At 22.7% G+C, this 19320-nt stretch overlaps 1 long non-coding RNA gene across 1 annotated transcript; it reads left to right on the top strand.

The window, feature by feature from the left end:
• The first annotated feature begins 344 nt into the window (after window positions 1–344).
• Window positions 345–4815, top strand: LOC105361475 (uncharacterized). The gene is made up of 3 exons (XR_912842.1): window positions 345–430; window positions 4586–4684; window positions 4766–4815. It is a non-coding gene; the product is annotated as an uncharacterized LOC105361475 (long non-coding RNA).
• Window positions 4816–19320: the final 14505 nt, after the last annotated feature.

The following is a 19320-nucleotide window of genomic DNA, read 5'->3' as shown; positions in this document are numbered from 1 at the left end:
ATAATTGATTCGATAATCTTACATTAATACATATTATTAATTCCATTTTGTTTGAAAAACATTTATAATTTTCAGATAAATTCATTATTATAATATTCATTAATACATCTTTAACAAACCAATTATTACTTTAAACGCTTAATTTCAGATGAACTGCAGCCAGAATCTAAACGCAGTGTCGCTGATATGCATCAGATAAACGAAGGTCAGTCACGTACTCAGCGTCCTTCGTTGCTGATTGACTTATTGACAGGTGACCTTGGCTCACGTGTACATTCGAACCGGACCCCCGTGGAAACCTCATGCTCAAACTCTACCACTAGTGGTGGGCAGACAGTCTCTTCTCATCAATCAGGAAGCTCGAGCAATACTACCAAACTGTCATTGCAGAGCCAACTATCGGCCGGTTCTAACGAAGCCAATATTAGAGGTAATTAAATGAGAAGGCGATATAATAAAAGCACCAAAAGCATTACTTTTGTACTGGAAGTTGTATTATATATTAATATATATTATATATTATATATTATATAATATTATATACTATTCGCAAACGCGATATTGTAAACGAATTATTAAGAAAGATTATTAAATATTACAAAGCCTATTTATCAATATCTTATAGAATAAAATGAAATTGGATATATAATTATTTATGTTATTTTGAAATTGCTTAATTAAAACAACAACAAAAACAATCAAATTGTAGTTAAATTTTAATGTAACGAGTAGTAAAAGCTGCTAAAATATTCAATTATCACACGAATCGTAATTTTTATTAATTTAGTTATTATTAATTTTCTAAGTTATTATAAATTATTATTAATTATTTAGTTTAATTTAGTTATTATTCAATTGTGAATCAATTCGCTTTAATAAAAATATTGAACATTTAAGATTTTACATAACTTCCAGCTTAGCTGTCTTAATTTATATTGTTCAATAAATTGCTTTAGTAATACTTTACATCATAGACAGCAGCGTTATAGGCCGCATTACAAATATTTATAAAACTTATAAATTCTTAATTAATTTGCTTCTTTAAATCATAGTGATCTTCATGCACATCCAATATTATAGTTCAAGCATATACTTTTCTTTAATAATCTGATTTTTTCGACATAATTATTAATAAATTTTTTCTTTTTTAAATAAATACCATATATATATATATATATATATATATATATATATATATATTAGACGACTTCTTTAAGATATTTGACATTTTTTTAAAAATTATCAACACTTACAAGTAGAATAGTTTGATTGTGTATAATTGTGTTTTTAATTGTCGTATGTAATAATGTACATAATAATGATCATAATGAATTTTCGACATATGATTAGTTTTATATTAATTGCAAAGGTTATACTATAAACTATATCATTTAATATATTTCTATAGTATATTTTATTACATTCAGTGGATATAACAAAATTTTAGTAATAATGAGATCATTTTTGTTATATTATTTTAATTATTCTTTGATTCAAATTATATATATATATATATATATATATATATATATATACTGTACTCTAATAAATATATGTATATAATCTAATAAAATATAATGTACTCTACTAAAAGTATAACTGTAAAATAAATGAAATTGTAGAAAATAATTATATTTTATATATATATTGTATATATAATTATAGGAATTAATTTTCATTGCTACTATTTAACATTCTACGAAGACGTAATAATAATTATAATTTCCAATTACGAGTTTTACAATATGTATAATATTAAGAAATCATCCTTCTTTTTTTTTTACATAAAATAAGGTTATATTTAGAAATTATAAATTGAAGAAGATATTCAAATATGTAATTATCTTTATCTTTCACTTAGAATCTATTTCTGTCAAATATTCTTTTACGATACCTATATTAAATAGCATATATTATATTAAAAAGTAACAAAGTATTAGAAATTAGTCTGCCTATTTTGTCAAAAGTTTCTACAAAAATTGTAATTTTGAAATATTTATTTAAATTTAAAATAAAATGATACTTTAATATTAATATTATATAAGGTTTAGTAAATAATAAATAACAATCAATACTTGATCGAACATAGCAAAATGTATGTACAAAAATAATTTCTTTCAATATAAAAAGTTAAATATAATTTTATATTTGTCTGGGATCAGACTAAAAACCTCCCTATGATGGTAAGTGGAGGCTTGCTGGCAAGTGGAAGGGGCAATGCAATTATTCAATACTGCCTTTAATGTTAATAGTCTTTCCTTTTATTAAATATAATAAGTAATGAGTAGTTAATAATCTATGAATATAGGAATGAATATGTGATAGAATGAATATATTGGTGTTTCTTCAGTAGTAGTGGTGACGATGAGTCTGTGCGTCTGTTCTTGATAGCCTGGAGCGTGATTCCCCTTCTTCTTCGGTTTAGTGGACGTAGTGAGGAACTCGTGGTGGTAGGGGAAGTAAGTTAGTGCCGTCTTGGCAGCCGGTGAAGGGGTGAACTGTAGTGTACGAAGTGGTGGGAGAACGTCCGTGTGACGTCACAGCTTGTGCCTGTGAGCTCCACGGTAGTGGTGGTGTTGGCGCACGTTCTTGTACTCAATGCGAGCATAAATCGCGGTGCACAGGTAAAGGTAAGAAATAGCGTCGACGTTACTTACATGCGGGCGTAAATCTCTGTGTAAGGTACTATGCAAGAACGAACGTCGGCGTTGCTTGCACGTGGTGGCGGGAACTGCGTGAGTTGGTGGCAGGAACCGCGTGATGAGGTAATATGCAAGAATGAGCGTCGGCGTTGCTTGCACGTGGCGGCGGGAACTGCGTGAAGTGGTAGCAGTAACCGCGTGGCGAGGTAATATGCAAGAACGAGAGCCGGCGTTACTTGCACGTGGTGGCGGAAACTGTGTGATGAGCAGAGTGGCCATCCTGTCTTGCTGGGTGCTTGTAACTAGAACAAGTAGTAAGGAACGAGCGTCTGCGCTGCACGCGCTCATACCTCTCCCACTTTGTATTCCGCTTAAAACTGTTGTAATCCGTAACAATATTATTTATCAATGTATTAGCATTATGAATCATTATTAAATATTTATCATACTTACATATACAATATATATAATTTTTATTGTATATTTTTATCATTCTTTTTGCGATTGTTTATTGTTTTTATTTGAAACTTCTCTCATCTTTCTTTACAGTTAAAATAGTTAATTGTACAAGAAATATTAATGACAATATTGATATTATCGTACAATCGAAATATGATTTATTTTTCTAAAGCTATGAAAATTTATTGAGGTGACTTTTATGTATCCATAAATTTTGTTTTTATTTTCTATATAATCTAAAATAATTTCTTTCCATATTTATTGTTCATTCGATTTCGTTATACGTATTATATTGTTCTACGAAACGTTTTTCAAAAGCTATTATAATCCATTATTTAATTATGTATCTGAATCTCTAAATATAAATTTTAATTTAATACAAATGTAAATTATTTATGGCATTTATTGAAATTAAATGCATAAATCTTTAAAGATAGAATTTAAAACAGTTTAAAATGGTTGTATCTTGTAATGTATTGATCTAAATTCTAAAGAACTCATACCACAATATATTTTTGTTTGTAAGTTTGGAGAACATTTTGTAAATATTTGCTTGCTTCAGAACGATTCTTTTATTATTTTAATTGTATCAATTATTGTTCTTTTCATTCAATGGTTTTATAATCGTCGAAAAACAAGGTTAAATCGTATAATTATATATAACATTTAAAAAACATAATATTTCTATTTTTATTCTTAATGCATGTATTATTTTAATCGAGATTCTATCGAATATTTATTATAAAATCTTTTATTATTATTCTCTAATTATTTTAATATAAAATTTCTTATAAAATCTTTAGTATTTTTAATAATTTCGATTGTAGTCATATTACTTTTTCAGATTTTATTTGTAATTCAAAGAATTTTACGATATAATATACAAATTATTTAGATGCGTTTATTAGCCCAAATTGAATTAATATTAAATATAATGATGTATGTTTCATTACATTTTTAGGTTTTTTATATGACAATAATTGTTCTTTAAATCTAATTTTGAAAACTATATCGTATTTGTGTATATTAATATAAATAAACGCTTACAATAATCCTTCAAGCTTTACTCTAAATAAATAAGGTACAGTATTATGAAAATCAACATGGAACTTTGATTTCAATTTTTAAATTTTATTATGTAATTATCATCATTATCGTCATTACTTTACTTTATTATGTGCAATTAAATATTTATGCAAAATTTATGTTTATTTTAATTTATATTATATTTCCATATTACGTAATTGCCTCTTATTGAGCGAGCCATAAAGATTATATGTAGTTTAAAATAGATTTTTAATTTCGAAATCATAACGTTTGTTATTAATAATAAATAACTAATTTAAAATTTCTTTCTTAGATTTGAAAATATTTAAGTTTACATTAATAAAAGAAGGTTGTAATTATGCAAGATCAAATAGATTATTATTACAAGATTATTAGGAGAGACTATAGTTTTAACATCACACTGATTCACATTTTAGGATCCATCTCTAGCACAAGTGTAGGATCTGGAATTTTACGAGATGTTACCGATGGAGCTTGTCCCGGCCCCTCGCAAACCGAGCAACCGCATCATACAGGTAAATAAACTTTTCCTAACTAAACGCAAATATTTGATTTAATAACTGACAATCTCGTAAGTCTATTGATATATTTCTTAGGTTAATGATAGTGCAGAAACTGTGAGTTCCCGTACCAAGTATATCGACCAAATGTGTATATTTTTAATTATACATACTCGTACATTTTCATTTTTAAATTAAAATTTAATGGTATTTGCTATATTTCATATTTATCACTGAAACGATTCAAGATAACTAAATTTAAAGTTTCATATTCACGATACGTTTGGGCTGGTATATTTAAAATTTTTATTTAATTAATATTAGTCGAGATGATTTGCAATTTTATGTTCACTTATATTCTTATATGAAATAGGTTCGTATATTATTAATTTTATTAATTGTAAATAACAATATATGGGATTGGTAATGATTAAACGGAACTTTTATTAAAAATAAATAAAAATTTTATTAATACACTAGGAGAAAGTATAATACAAATTATTAAACATAAAACATATTCAAAATTTATAAGGAAACTATAATATTAGAAATCCTATTTTTAATAAATACAAAATTATATGACTTCGGGACTTTTTAAAGATGATTTAAGAATTACAATAGATTATATTAAATTATTTGAGGAATATTTATGAGTATTTGCAAGTACATGTGATTAATCTTCAATTGGGGTTAAAGAAATCATACTTATATATATTCGTCTTTATTTATATGTAATTCAACTAAAATTCAATAAATTAAAAATAAAAATTATGAATTTCCGTTTTGTAAATATTAGGCATATAATATCAAACAAAAAATATTTATTTTATAACAATATTATCCAATTAAACATAAACAGAAATATATTATTGTAAATTATTCAACTATTACATCAAGGTTTTATATTAATTCAAAGTTAATTTATATTTAATTATTTTTTCTAAAAGTTAATGGACGACGGTTCTATAAAAGTATAAATAAAAGTTACTGGTACTTTTTTATCTTTGCTTTATAATATACAAACTCGTAGAAATAGACTAATAAATATTAATAAGACAATGGAAAAAAGAAATTTATAATTAATTAAAAAAACAATATTTTGATTTTTATTTGCTAAATAAAGTTTATCAATAAATTAATTTTATTAAAAATTATATATTATTCTTTTTTATTATATTTACTATTTAAATGTCTTAATGAAAGATCTTTTAAGGCTTCTAGTATATTTTTAAACATTATCGTAATAATAAGTAGTTAATTATATAATTAATTATAAATAGTTAATTATATATAGTTAATTATAAAATTTTCATATAAAGCTTAATTTAATTTAAAATTGTTATTTGAAAGTTATTTGAGTTTTTAATTTTTAAAATAAACCTTAATTATATAGATAAATGAATGTTTAAAAACGCATGTTTTTCTAAAATGCAAGTATTTATTTTATAACTGCATAGATGTATTATTTAAATTTAATTTACAAATTTTCATTCTAATTTTGCATTCATGCCACAACGATTATAAATATTAATATTTCTTATTTGTAATTATTAATACAGATTATAAAAGAAAACAGTTATAAGTTTACATTTGTGCAAAATATATACAATTTTTTCTAAATAATATTTTATTATAATATCTAAAAATATATATATTTTTTTGAAGTAATAAAATACTTTTTATAACAAGTTTGGAAACAATTTTAGAAATTTTGAAAACAATTTTAAAATTATTATATTTTCTTTAATTAGTAATCGTTCGGTTGCACTGTTAGCAGCTAAATGTATTGACTTTTAACATTAATTTCATTAATTTATGATAATTTTAATTTTTTAAAAACTTTATTATGAAAGATATGTAAAAACAATTACAGCAAGCATATAAATATGAAAATAAACTAATTAAATTACTGATTCGTATTACGGTAAATATCTGCCAAACCTGATTTTTGAGTTAGTATTATAAACAAATTATTAAAATATTGAAACATTGATAAATAATATTTTATATTATCTATGAGAGATTTTATTTTATTTGGTTCCAATTTACACTATTTATGAATTATATATTCAATTAATTAATTTAAATATATAATTATCCATGTTTACTGTTACACACAATATTAAAAAAATATGAAATAAATTATTACAATTACGTAATGATACACTTTCTTTTAAAAATTGTACAAAAACAAAAAAAATACAATTCTTTAAACAGAAATGATAGAGGTGAGAATAACATAAATCCAAGATAGTGCAGCGTTACAATGAGTGCTTACGAGAGAAATACGAGATAATTTTACATTGGTAAAGGCGAATAATAGTAGAATGTATCAATTAATATCAAGTAGTTAAAAGAAAAACTTTAATTTCATGCCAAAGATAAATTTAATTGTAAATAGACAATAGGACGAGAACAATTTAATGTTGTAACGTTATATTAAAGGTAGTCCATAAAGTAAAACAATTAGGTTGTATTGAATAAGATTGATGTTAATTTGCACTGTGAATATTGAATGAGAAGTATTTTAATAATAGCCGACGACAGAAGTATCAACAATAATCCTGTTAAATCAAGCTTGAAATCGTGGAAAAGTTATAAAAGTGAGTATTACATTATAGATACAGCAAAAATGTTTAATATTGGTGTTGTAAATAAGTCAAATTAGATATTACTACGTAAAACTAAATATTAAACAAAGAAGGAAAGCTTTGATTGAATAATTACTTATCAGTTACATAATGGTTGAGGTTTCTTAACAACGTTTGGACAGTTTGACTGAAATTTTAACGAGTCAATAAGTAAGTGTCTGTCAATACTAAGGGTCTATATAAAATATCAACGATACTGACAGGCATGAATGAAATATTAATAAATAAAGCTGGTATTAATAAAGAGAAAATACCAAGGATTAGAGATATAAGCTTCTGTTAGATTACTTATGATGTATGCAAAAACTAAGATCCATACAAGACATCGAAATATTGAACAAATGAAATATTTGCTAAATAACATAAAATTTAAAAAATAATTTTAACTAAATAACTTCAAAAAATCAGCAGCAATAATAACAAGGAGAATGCTGAATAATTCTCTTCAGTCTCTAGTAGGTTATTATTATTATTATTATTATTATTATTATTATTATTATTATTATTATTATTATTATTATTATTATTATTATTATTATTATCATCATTATTATTATTATTATTGGAGTTAACAAAACCATTATATTGAATTTATTGTATTGAGAATACTGAAGTTGTTACAAAGCGTAAATGCTAAAGGGCACATAGAGATAAATTTAAGGATGAATATTATTTTTGATGTTGCACATTATTTTTACGAAACACAATTAAAATACAAGCGAGTGATAGAGGAAACGAGAGTTCTTGATAAATAGGTGCAAAATCTGGTATGCACAATAAGAAAAATTAAAATTATTATCAAGGATGATACTCTTATTAGATACAAAAATATAAAATAAACAGCACATGATTATTTACGGGATGAGTTCATGAAAATTTATAAAATGCATGAATAATTGGAAAGAAAGTTAAGATAAACTATTCAATAGAATAAATGAGTAGTAAATGAGTTTGTAAATAATTCGAGAAAAATTATAAATAATGAAATTATAAAGTTGGATGAAATATCAAAGAAGACACGATGAGAAAAGTAGATATAGAAATAAGAATAGAGAATACAATAGATAATTCAATGGAAGGGTAAGTCATGGAAAATAATACCTTGAGAAAACTAAGATTGAAAAAGAAGGAAAACAGTCGGTAAGTGAAAACTAAAGCGTGTAATTTGCGAGTGTTTGTGGGAGGACTTAATATTTCAAAAAAGGAATGTTTTCGAGTAATATATTCTTCATATCCTATATATAAAGAATTAAAAAAATATATAAATATATAATTAATACATATAAATGTAATAAGTATATATATATTTATATTTATTCCATTATTGCTTGTACTTCCCTTTTTCATTTTTTAATAATATAATTTAATAAATTATATTTTAGTTAAAAATTTTAGTATGAAAAAGTTTTTATGCAATAATCAATATACTGAATCAATTACTATAATTATTACAGTTATTTTTTTTATCTAAAATTCATGTTTATGTAATTCTAGTGTATAGTATTCTATGATTTCTTTTAGTTTCCTAAATCAACTTAGTTAAAAAATCCATAATATTAATTATAGGACATAATTTATTTCAATAAGAAATAATGAAACCTTAATAACATATTTTCAAATATTATTGGTTTTACATTATAGTATTTATCATAGTTTCTAATCTTCATTGGAGAAACTTTGCAAAGTCAACTCATATCGATTTGGATATAATTTGTTATCAACATAAAATTTTTATTGCAACGATATATAGGATTGTTTATCGAAAATTAAAAGTGATTTTGATTTACTAATAAATATATAATTATACATTTTCGAAAATTTTAAGACTATATGTTACAAAGTTTTAACATTTAATATCTAATTTAAAAGAATTTGTTAAACTTTTTTTTTATTAAATGTAAGTTATTTTTGTATAGATAAAATTAATGAATATTATATACTGGTATATTATACGGTAACAAAATCTGTAACTATTTTACTCTCGTTTCAAATAATTTAGATACATTTTATGTTTATCTAAAAATTGTCCGAGTACAAGAAGTTATGAAGTCATAGTGATTAATCAGAAATATATCACTAGATATACAAAAATGAATTTAAGCTTTGGAAAATATGAGATTACTTACGATTAAAAGTTATTAAAGTAAATGCAAACTCGAGAATGATTAGTGAATAACATCCAAGCAAAATATTTGCATACTATTAAAAATGCCAAACATTAAAATAGAAATTGAAATTGAAGTACAAAATATATTTCAGATCAAATATATGCTTTATTTTCATTCACTATGTTTAACTATATCAAAAGACGATATATATTACGGGTTTAGACAATGAAAACATTTCAAACTTTAATGTAAAATTTAAAACCTAGATAAAATTTGATTATGTTCGAGTTCATTTAACACCATTAAAGATAGTATGTAGATGTAATGTAGTAATATATAATTAATTCTTATTGCCACAGCTTAATGATCTTATCGTTGTCTAAACCATAATTAAACTAACTAAAATAGAAAATTCCCAAATAAAATTGATCAATGGATTAATGTCTTATAGAAAGAAAATATTAAGTATTTCGTATATTTATCGTTGGTTCCTCTTTTAAAATGTTTTTGACAAATTTTATACAGACAGCTTTATGAACTCTTATAAATATGTAATAAATATTTTTTGTAAAAATCTATATTATTAATTCAATAAAATGAGAACACACTGGAAAGCAGCTGTATTTTATTATTTATTAATATTTACTTTTAAAGATTATTCCATATTAATTTTCAATTTTGTAGGAATTAATACATTGGTTGAAAACTATATAATTCATAATTGTTTTTTTTTGTAATAATACCATAAGTTTAGAGCTTTTATTAGTACCAATAAAAAAAAATTAGTTATGAACTAAGATTTTTTCTTATTCATTGTAATTTAAATTGTTTATTTATTTAAACTACGTATGCAATTTCTAGCATAATTTATCTTAAGTTATATTTCTGATATGGTAATGAAAATGTATAAAAAATCAGCACATAGTTATTAATAAATCCTTATTAAGCACTATTCATTTAAATTAACGTTATTTATAATTAAAAAACTTCCATGTAATACGAACTTTCGAATTTATTATGTCACTAGATAGTAGTAATGTGGTAATTGTTGTCTATTAAAATTTGAATATACTATTAGATATATATATATATATATATATATATATCTTAAATATCCATTTGCTTGTTATACTTAAATTAGCTGCACATAATCAATAATTTATTGTTATTTATACTATATTTTTGTTTAAATAAAAAGACTTTGTAACGAAATATAATATAAAATAATAATAAAATAAAATTCACTAACATTTAAGATACCATAATGTACATTTTTTTATGCTGTTAATATTTATATAAATAAGATAATGTATGTTTTATTAAAATAAAAGAACGAATTCAAAATATTTTTAGTTAATCAAAGATTATGATTTCCTTGTAAAACAATGCTTTAAATTTAAAGAAGTATTATAATTCTATAATAATTTAATTTAGGTAATTTTTCTACTAGATTTTTACTAATATTTTTCAGAAAGATTCCAACCATCTTCTACCTCTAGCGACGAACGTAATCATAATAAACCTCATCCTATGCTAACCCGTCAAAAAACATCAAAACTGGGTTTTATTTCTTCATTAGAATTTAGAAATTCTTCAGGTAACTTACGATTATTTTCCAAATGTATAATATTTTAAAATTAATGTCAATATAATATAATTAGTTTCAAAAATAAAAGGAAACTCAATTTTTTTACACGGGATCGTATAAATAGATATTAATTTGTTCTAAAACTAAATTAACAATGGTACCTTGTTTACTCGGGTCAAATATTTAGCTTAAAATTGTCTTTATTTAAAGATTGTAATCATTTCCAATAATTATATTTATAAATCAATGTTAAAAAATTCATATACATTATAAATGTTATATTGCTGAAATATTAATTTTGTAATATTCATAAATTATAATTCTTAATAAGTATGTATTTATAAAATTATGAACTACTATTTTATGATAAGCATGAAATTAGAATTTATTTTTTATTAACAGATTGTATACTTTTCAAAATAAATTTAATAATGATTATAATTTAGAGAATAGTATTTTCAGAATTTTCCTATTTAATGTTGAGACATAACATGATATCATTTATCTAAATAAATAATAAAGTTATTTTATGTCTATCTAGTTTATTCAGACAATGAAACTACGAAGATGAAACTATAAATTAAATTAGGAATTGTAATTAAATAATAGAATTATATTTTCAGTTTATTCTATATTTACATTAAAAGATTTTTTATTTTAATTAATAATGAAAATTTAAATTTAAATTCATATTTAAATCATTAACAATTAATAATTATTAACTATAATTAAGGCTTAACTAACGAGTTTTTGTTCTAAGTAGACCTTTTTTATCTATAAATAAACCAAGAAAGGCAACATAAAAAATTATATTTCTGTTGCTCAGTACTTACTAATTCATTATGTTGAAGTAAGATATTTAATTGTGGATATTATTTTATAAAAATACGAATCAATTTTGACTATTGAGATGTATCTAAATATACATACGTACATCCATACATACATACGTACATACATACATACATACATACACACATACATAGATACATGCATATATACACATATGCATATAGCCATACATGCAAAGAAACTAATAAGCAAACAAATACCTACGCAATGCTAATTTTAATATTCTTTATATTTATTTAAAATTATAAAATATATTATACTCCAAAGGAAATAATTGTAGTTATGTATTAGAAACTATAATGATTTGGTAAACATATTTAATAACTTTTAGATTGCATGTTTGTTTGTTACCGACAGATTATTGGGAATATTGAAATCATAATTATTATTTATTTTTTATTTACAAATCCACAAAAAATAGTTCAAGTAATATATCTGTTTCCTACACTCCATAATTTGAATTTATATATATATATATATATATATATATATATATATTAATAATATACAAAAGAAATTTGAAATATGTATTAGAATTATGTATTAGAAACTATTATAGAAACTCTTTACATTAAATTTTAAAATGATGGATAGTATGTAAAAATAGTATGTATAAAATCATAGATTCGTACATAGATATTTATTACCTAGTATGGAATATTATCTACATATTAAATAGATAAAAGTACACATCCTTAATATATATCTGTGTGTATGTGTGTGTGCACGCGCACGCGCGTGTGTAGGTACAGTTTGCAATATTTACTTAAAAATTGTAAGGATTTACATTAGTATTTCTTAGATAAAAAATTATAAAATTTTCATTACATGAAATTGAAATTAATTTAGGAGAAACAATTACAAGTCAATTAAGCCCAAACAGTCCAAATGAAGACAGCTCAGGAGACTCACGCCCAGACAAACCACGGCTCCAACGTTCTATGGGTCAAAGCAAGAGAACTTTCCGTTTAAGAAAAAGTCGTCGAGCTCATATTGAGGTATTATCAGTTTTGAATAGTATGCTTTGCCTATCAAATCATTTCCCAAATTTTAAAATTATATATATTAAAATATTTTATTTTAGTATATTTAGTATATTTCATTTTAGTATAATCTATTATAGAATATATTATTTTAAATAATTTTATTATAACCGAAATTTATCACAATAATTTATAAATTTCACAAAGTTCATGCTAAAAATCAATGAAATATAAAAAACTACTTGTAAATAATATAATAAATATATTAATTGAGAAGTTTATATATTATTTATATTTGATTGTACTGGTTATTTTTTTATAAACCAATAGGCCTAATTTAATTATATTAAATTGGTTTTATTATACATTTTATTATATATTTTATTATATAATATCGCTGATTTCGAATATACACTGCGATCGATATTTATATTAACAATTGTAGGTTACTTCTTCAAAAGAACAACCAGAGTCATCTTTTTCTTCCGTTGAACAATCATATGAGCGACAACCAAATATTCTGATACCTGCTCCATGTACAACAGGATCTGCATTGAATGTTTCATCGAGTGAAAGTGATAGAATTATTAATATTAATATTGAAGAACCTCTATTACCAACACATCAATATCAACAATCGCAACATTCACAACCCCAACAGCAACTACAACAACCGCAGCTACAACAACAACAACAACAACAACAACATCAGCAACAGCAGCAGCCACATCTTATGCACCATCCTGTTCACCTTCGGCCCCCATCTGATATATCTTGGGACGAAGATACTTCCAGTATTTCTGGATATCGTGAATCATATAATATCCAATTAGCTTCTTTAGAGACAAATGGCAATCGCATAGAACATGCACCACCTTTGGCATCTCCTGATATGCCATCTACTAGCAGCACAACAACGAATTATATCGCGTTTGATGAAAGTTCTCCAGAATGCTCAATGAATAGTAATGGTGGAGAAAAAATACCAACTATCAGTCAACCTAATCAATATGCGAATTTACAACCATCTTTATTAATGGTTTTTCCAACACCAGATGAAGATACATTAATATAAATTAATATATTTTACTTCTGAATATATAATCGGAAGATTTTAATATTGTGAAAGCATTAGAAAATTATCGATCAAGTAAAAATAAGTTTATAATTTTACCACAATTACACAATGTGTATAAATATTGAAATCAATTAAATTTATAGAAAAATTTTATCAAAAAATAAATTTAAATATATAAATAATATTACACATTTTATTAATCGTTTAAGGAAAATAAATTGCCTTAATTGAATATTATTGATATTTCATTAATTAAAATATTACGAAATATTCCAGATCATTTAATTCTCAATTTCATAGATTCTTTAAAATGTTTATATTATTCAACGATAAATACAAAACTTATTTAATAGTTTCGTTACGACTTAACATTTTTACTAGCACCAAAAATTTTAGTTTTTTTTATAATAATAATGGTATTTATATTTCTAAATTTGTATTGAAAGTAACGTGAATTTTTTAAGTAATATAATAAATATTTTTTATTATATTTAAGTGAAAAGTGGAGAGAATGGAATGAAATGAGTGGAAATATTAGATCTTCAAGAAAATCGAAATATCTAATAATAAACTTTTTGTATAAAATAAAGTAATTAATTACTGTCTTTTACAAAGATTTCAAAGTATGCCTACCAATTTAATATGCTAAATTAATATTTTTCTATTTTTCGTATTTACTTGCGTATTTCTGTTTTATTAATAAACTTGCACAATAATACACAACTAAAATATGTTTTATTTCAATCCAAATTAATTACTCGTGTTTTTTATGATAATATTTTTGTGTAATTGAGTCTACAAAATATTTTACAAAATTTTAATGTCACTCCATAAACAGTATATGAAATAGTGCATTCCAATTTCAATAAGAGTTATGCAAGAGCTTAATCATTTAATTTAATAAGAGAAACAAGTAATAACCTTTGATTTCCTTATAAAAATTATTGAATTAAAATTTTAAAGCTCTATATGTTTTATATCATTTAATGCTTTCTTTGATTGATATATCTGTATGTTATATACCTAATATTAATTATATGTATGTAATTACCCTATACGCATTTAATTTCGAAAGTATTTTCAATAATTATTAATCAGGATTTAATTTATAAATGTTATGCGTCTATTATATGTAAAAACTTTTTTTAACACTTTTTAAAATTATTCAAAAAACTAGATTAAGTTCAATATTCATTGACTATCTACATCTATTTTTACCACGGATTTTATTACAAAATCTTAGATATATTAGACTAAGTACGACTATACGATATTGTAGATGTAATTTGTTTACAGGTAAATGAATAAAGGCGTTGTTAAATTATAAAATATTTTGTCTTATTTAAATGAATGATTCGATTAACAGTCTTTGGTTAAGCATGAAAACATTTCACTCAACACACTTAACATTATTTAATGAAATTACAATATGAAAGAAAACTACAATATAAAACTACGTTAATAGTTTTAACGATCAAAATTATTTTCACTTAAAATATTTAAATATACAATAATATTCAACTTAAATATAGAAAATGAAATTAGTGTCGTAATTATTATTATTTTCAAATTTACGATATTAATTAGATATATTTTTAGGGCCATAGGATAGTTGTGTTCCATCTAGTAAGATTGGAGACAATTTTCTAGAACATATAAAATTAAGTATTAAAAAACTGAAATTTTATTTAATAAAAATACTTATATTAAATTTATTTAAGGTTTAAAAGGCCAGAACGAACATATTTTAGAATATAATAAATAAATTTAACTTTCATAAATATTAAATGTTTGCTTATCATTAGGTATTCAAATATACGGCACAGTAAAAATTATATAATTTTTAATATGCAAATGAATGTTTAAATTTATTGTATTATAAATTTAAGGTATTCATTTCTTTAATATGAATTCATAATTTAAACAAAAAAAATATATATTAATTTAATGTTCCTTATGTGTTGAAGTTTGTCCATGATGCAGATAATCGTGACTTAATTAAAATGGATTAAATAATATGAATTTTTAATCATTATAATTGAATTTTTAATAAATTTCCAAATCATCTTATGTATCGAAAGTTATTACAGTTAAGGGTTACTTTCTTTCTTCATTTAATGGTATTTATTGGCACAATTTACGTTTTATAAACAAAATATAGTTAAAGAGAATGTGCAATGCAAGCGAAAAATAAATGATATACCTATATTTAGCGATTTTAATTTAAATATTTTTTTATATAATTTTATTTCTTTATTATATTATATAATAAGAGATAATATTTTTATTAGAGAACTAAGAAAATCAATTTAATATTTAACATTTCATGAATGTTTCAATGGATAGAATAAATTTAAAAAATTTAATTTTTTTGCTAATAATAAAATCTGAGCAATATTGTTTTAATGATTAATTCAATGTTTTATTTTATTTTCATGATTTTTTATTTTCGTTTTTCCTGGAATAATGGGGTTGCATTTGTTCAAGCAAGTTTAGAATTAATTTACAATTTTATCTTATCTAATAAGCACATAAAATGTTATAGAAATAATCACATAAGCATTAGTAAAACAAGTGTGTATAATGAAGTGAATTTATGACAATTAAATTACATTACTTTTTAAATAATTAGGTTTTCATTGATAAAGTTGAATGATTTATAGGTATAATATTTAGGTAGTTGGCGAAACCATTGAAATAAATGTATTTATTTAAAACAAGTTAAAAGATAAAATAAATAAGAAATGTTTAAATAGTAAAAATTAATTTTTAATTGATTATTTATATTCTATATAGTAACTGAATCTTTGGTATACGTGTAATTAATACAAAAATATTTTATAAAATTATATATAAACAAGAATGTTTTATGTAAAGAAACAAAAACTTAAGGATGGTTAACAAATCTTATATTTCATCTATGCTTTATCAATAAAAATATTTGTTTCTGAGAAGTTAATAAACTTGATATACTTAGATGATGTATTGATTAAAAGTTGTAACTCATCAATAAATTCCTTGGTTAATATCAATGTACATAAATTAATTCTATTTTTAATATAAATCAGGATCATTTCTATATAAAATACATATGTTACGGCAATTAAGCGATGATGTATTTCTAATGACAATCTATATGTGAATTTATTAAATTTAATTAATACAAAATGGGTTTATATGGTATCAATAGCTTAAAGTAATGTAATCGTTTATATGTTTGTGTGATAAAAATGAAAGATTATGATTTCTTTTTAATATTTTATCATGAAAAATCTATGTATAAATATATATAAGTTCATTATGTTAGATTATATACACAAATGATACGTGGTAAATAATGTTGTAATTATTATAATTTTACTAAGTTCCGAATAATTATATGATTGTATTTCTATTTGATTCTTCATTATATTACTATTTACAACAATAAAGTAATACAGATACTAATTATATTATCCTGCTCTTATTTAGGAATAACTGAACCTTCGTTAAAATATATCAAAAGAGTTTCCTTAGCTCCGTATAAAAAATGTATGCGCATGGGTGATTTCATATACACTCAAACCCAACAAACACAAGCATATATGTAGACACAAAGAAACTGAAACAAACAACACATACGTTCACATACCTACATCTAGTAAAATATTTTTGAATATTGTTCTTTACACTAAATATGTAATTGGTTACTTTTTTATATTAAGACGGATTGCATTGAAAATCGAATCTGATCTTTGTATTTTAAAAGCTTCATCATGAGAAACCAATTTTTTCTTAAATTTTGTTGTAGTAATAATAGATATCCAATCCAAACGTTGCACAGATTTTGTTAATTTTTTAACAGTTTTAAAATATTGTGGGGTAAACATAGTCGGCGGTGGCTTAAGCATTAATGATCCATGTCCATCCGCTTCGTTGAAAAAATTTCGTAACTTTAATTGCAATGCTTTTATTGCACTTAAGTTATTTGTACGGTTCGCTCTTTTATCGGATATTGTGATGGTATCTAACTTCACTGAAATTTGAAGACAAGTTAATATTTTTATCATTTGTTGCTTAATCTTGTTTGTTTTATATCTTATTGTTAATAAATTAAAATTTTGATAAACTCGCTGTTACTATTTTTTCAAGTAATTTCAAATACGCTGCAAAATATATTCCATTTCATGTTTATAAGAAAATCCGATATGAAAAAAATTCAACAGATAAGAATTTTTTAAGTTTTGTAAATTTCAAGATAATAATATAATATATATTTTTTTAAATCATTTTGCAGAAATATCATTAAAAATATTTAAAAATTTGATCAAAATGAAAAAAATATATATATCATTAACGAAATAAAAATTAATTATTTATGTTACTTACTTATAGTCGAACCATCCATATTAAATTAATATTTTTATGAATAATTTTTTTCCCAGTTTTATACGACTGCAATATCAATTAACAATTTTCTTATTAAAATACGTATATATTTTTTTATTTTTAATGTGACAGCTATACATTTTTATATTAACTATTATTAGCTATTTTTTTAAATTGAGATTAAAGAAATTAATAAAATTTTCATTATATTAAATATATTCGGAAGTAAATATTCATTATATACATCTACGTCAAGTATAATAATCGAAATATGAAAATGTACTCAGTTCATAATTAAATATATTGAATAATTTTGATTTTTTTAGTAAGGTTATTATTATTTAAATTAGCCTGTTAATTGTATAAATTTATTTATTTTTCATTATTAATTATTTAAATATATATTTAAAAAAGAATAAATGTATTCTGTATTTTTCAGTGTATAAATTCATTTATGGCTATAATATAATGAAATTTTAAATCAAATGTTTTTATTGTTTAAATGTTGTTAGTAACTGAAAAAAATATTTTATAAAAGAACATACAGTTAGATTGTGGAAAATAGTTGAAAGTAATCACTTAAAAATTTATTGTCATTCAATTTGTCAAATAGAACAGAATAATTAATTGTAAAGCTCACTAAAAATAACAAGATAGTTACTACGACACTTACTACTGAAACAAACGTGACTGACAATGTCGGACATACAACAAAAATGCATATGCATTATACATATAGAAATTAGTTGTAGTATGAAATTTAATACTTGGAATGATCTATTTGTAGATGTATATACATATATTGCGATTTAACTAGAGGTACATACTTGCTTTATGTTCGATATATATATATATATATATATATATATATTAACATTTTAAAATAATAATTTGGCACGAACGATCAACATAATTCATATAAACCATATATATATCACTCGTTACACGCAACATTTAAGTCTAAAAGTAAATCTAAGTATTGTACAAAACACGTGTACATCGTGATGCAATCAATAATAATAT

Source organism: Ceratosolen solmsi, unplaced genomic scaffold, assembly GCF_000503995.2.
Source record: "Ceratosolen solmsi marchali unplaced genomic scaffold, CerSol_1.0 scaffold10, whole genome shotgun sequence".
Classification (NCBI taxonomy): Eukaryota; Metazoa; Arthropoda; class Insecta; order Hymenoptera; family Agaonidae; genus Ceratosolen; species Ceratosolen solmsi.
This window is presented reverse-complemented; position numbering and strand designations above follow the sequence as displayed.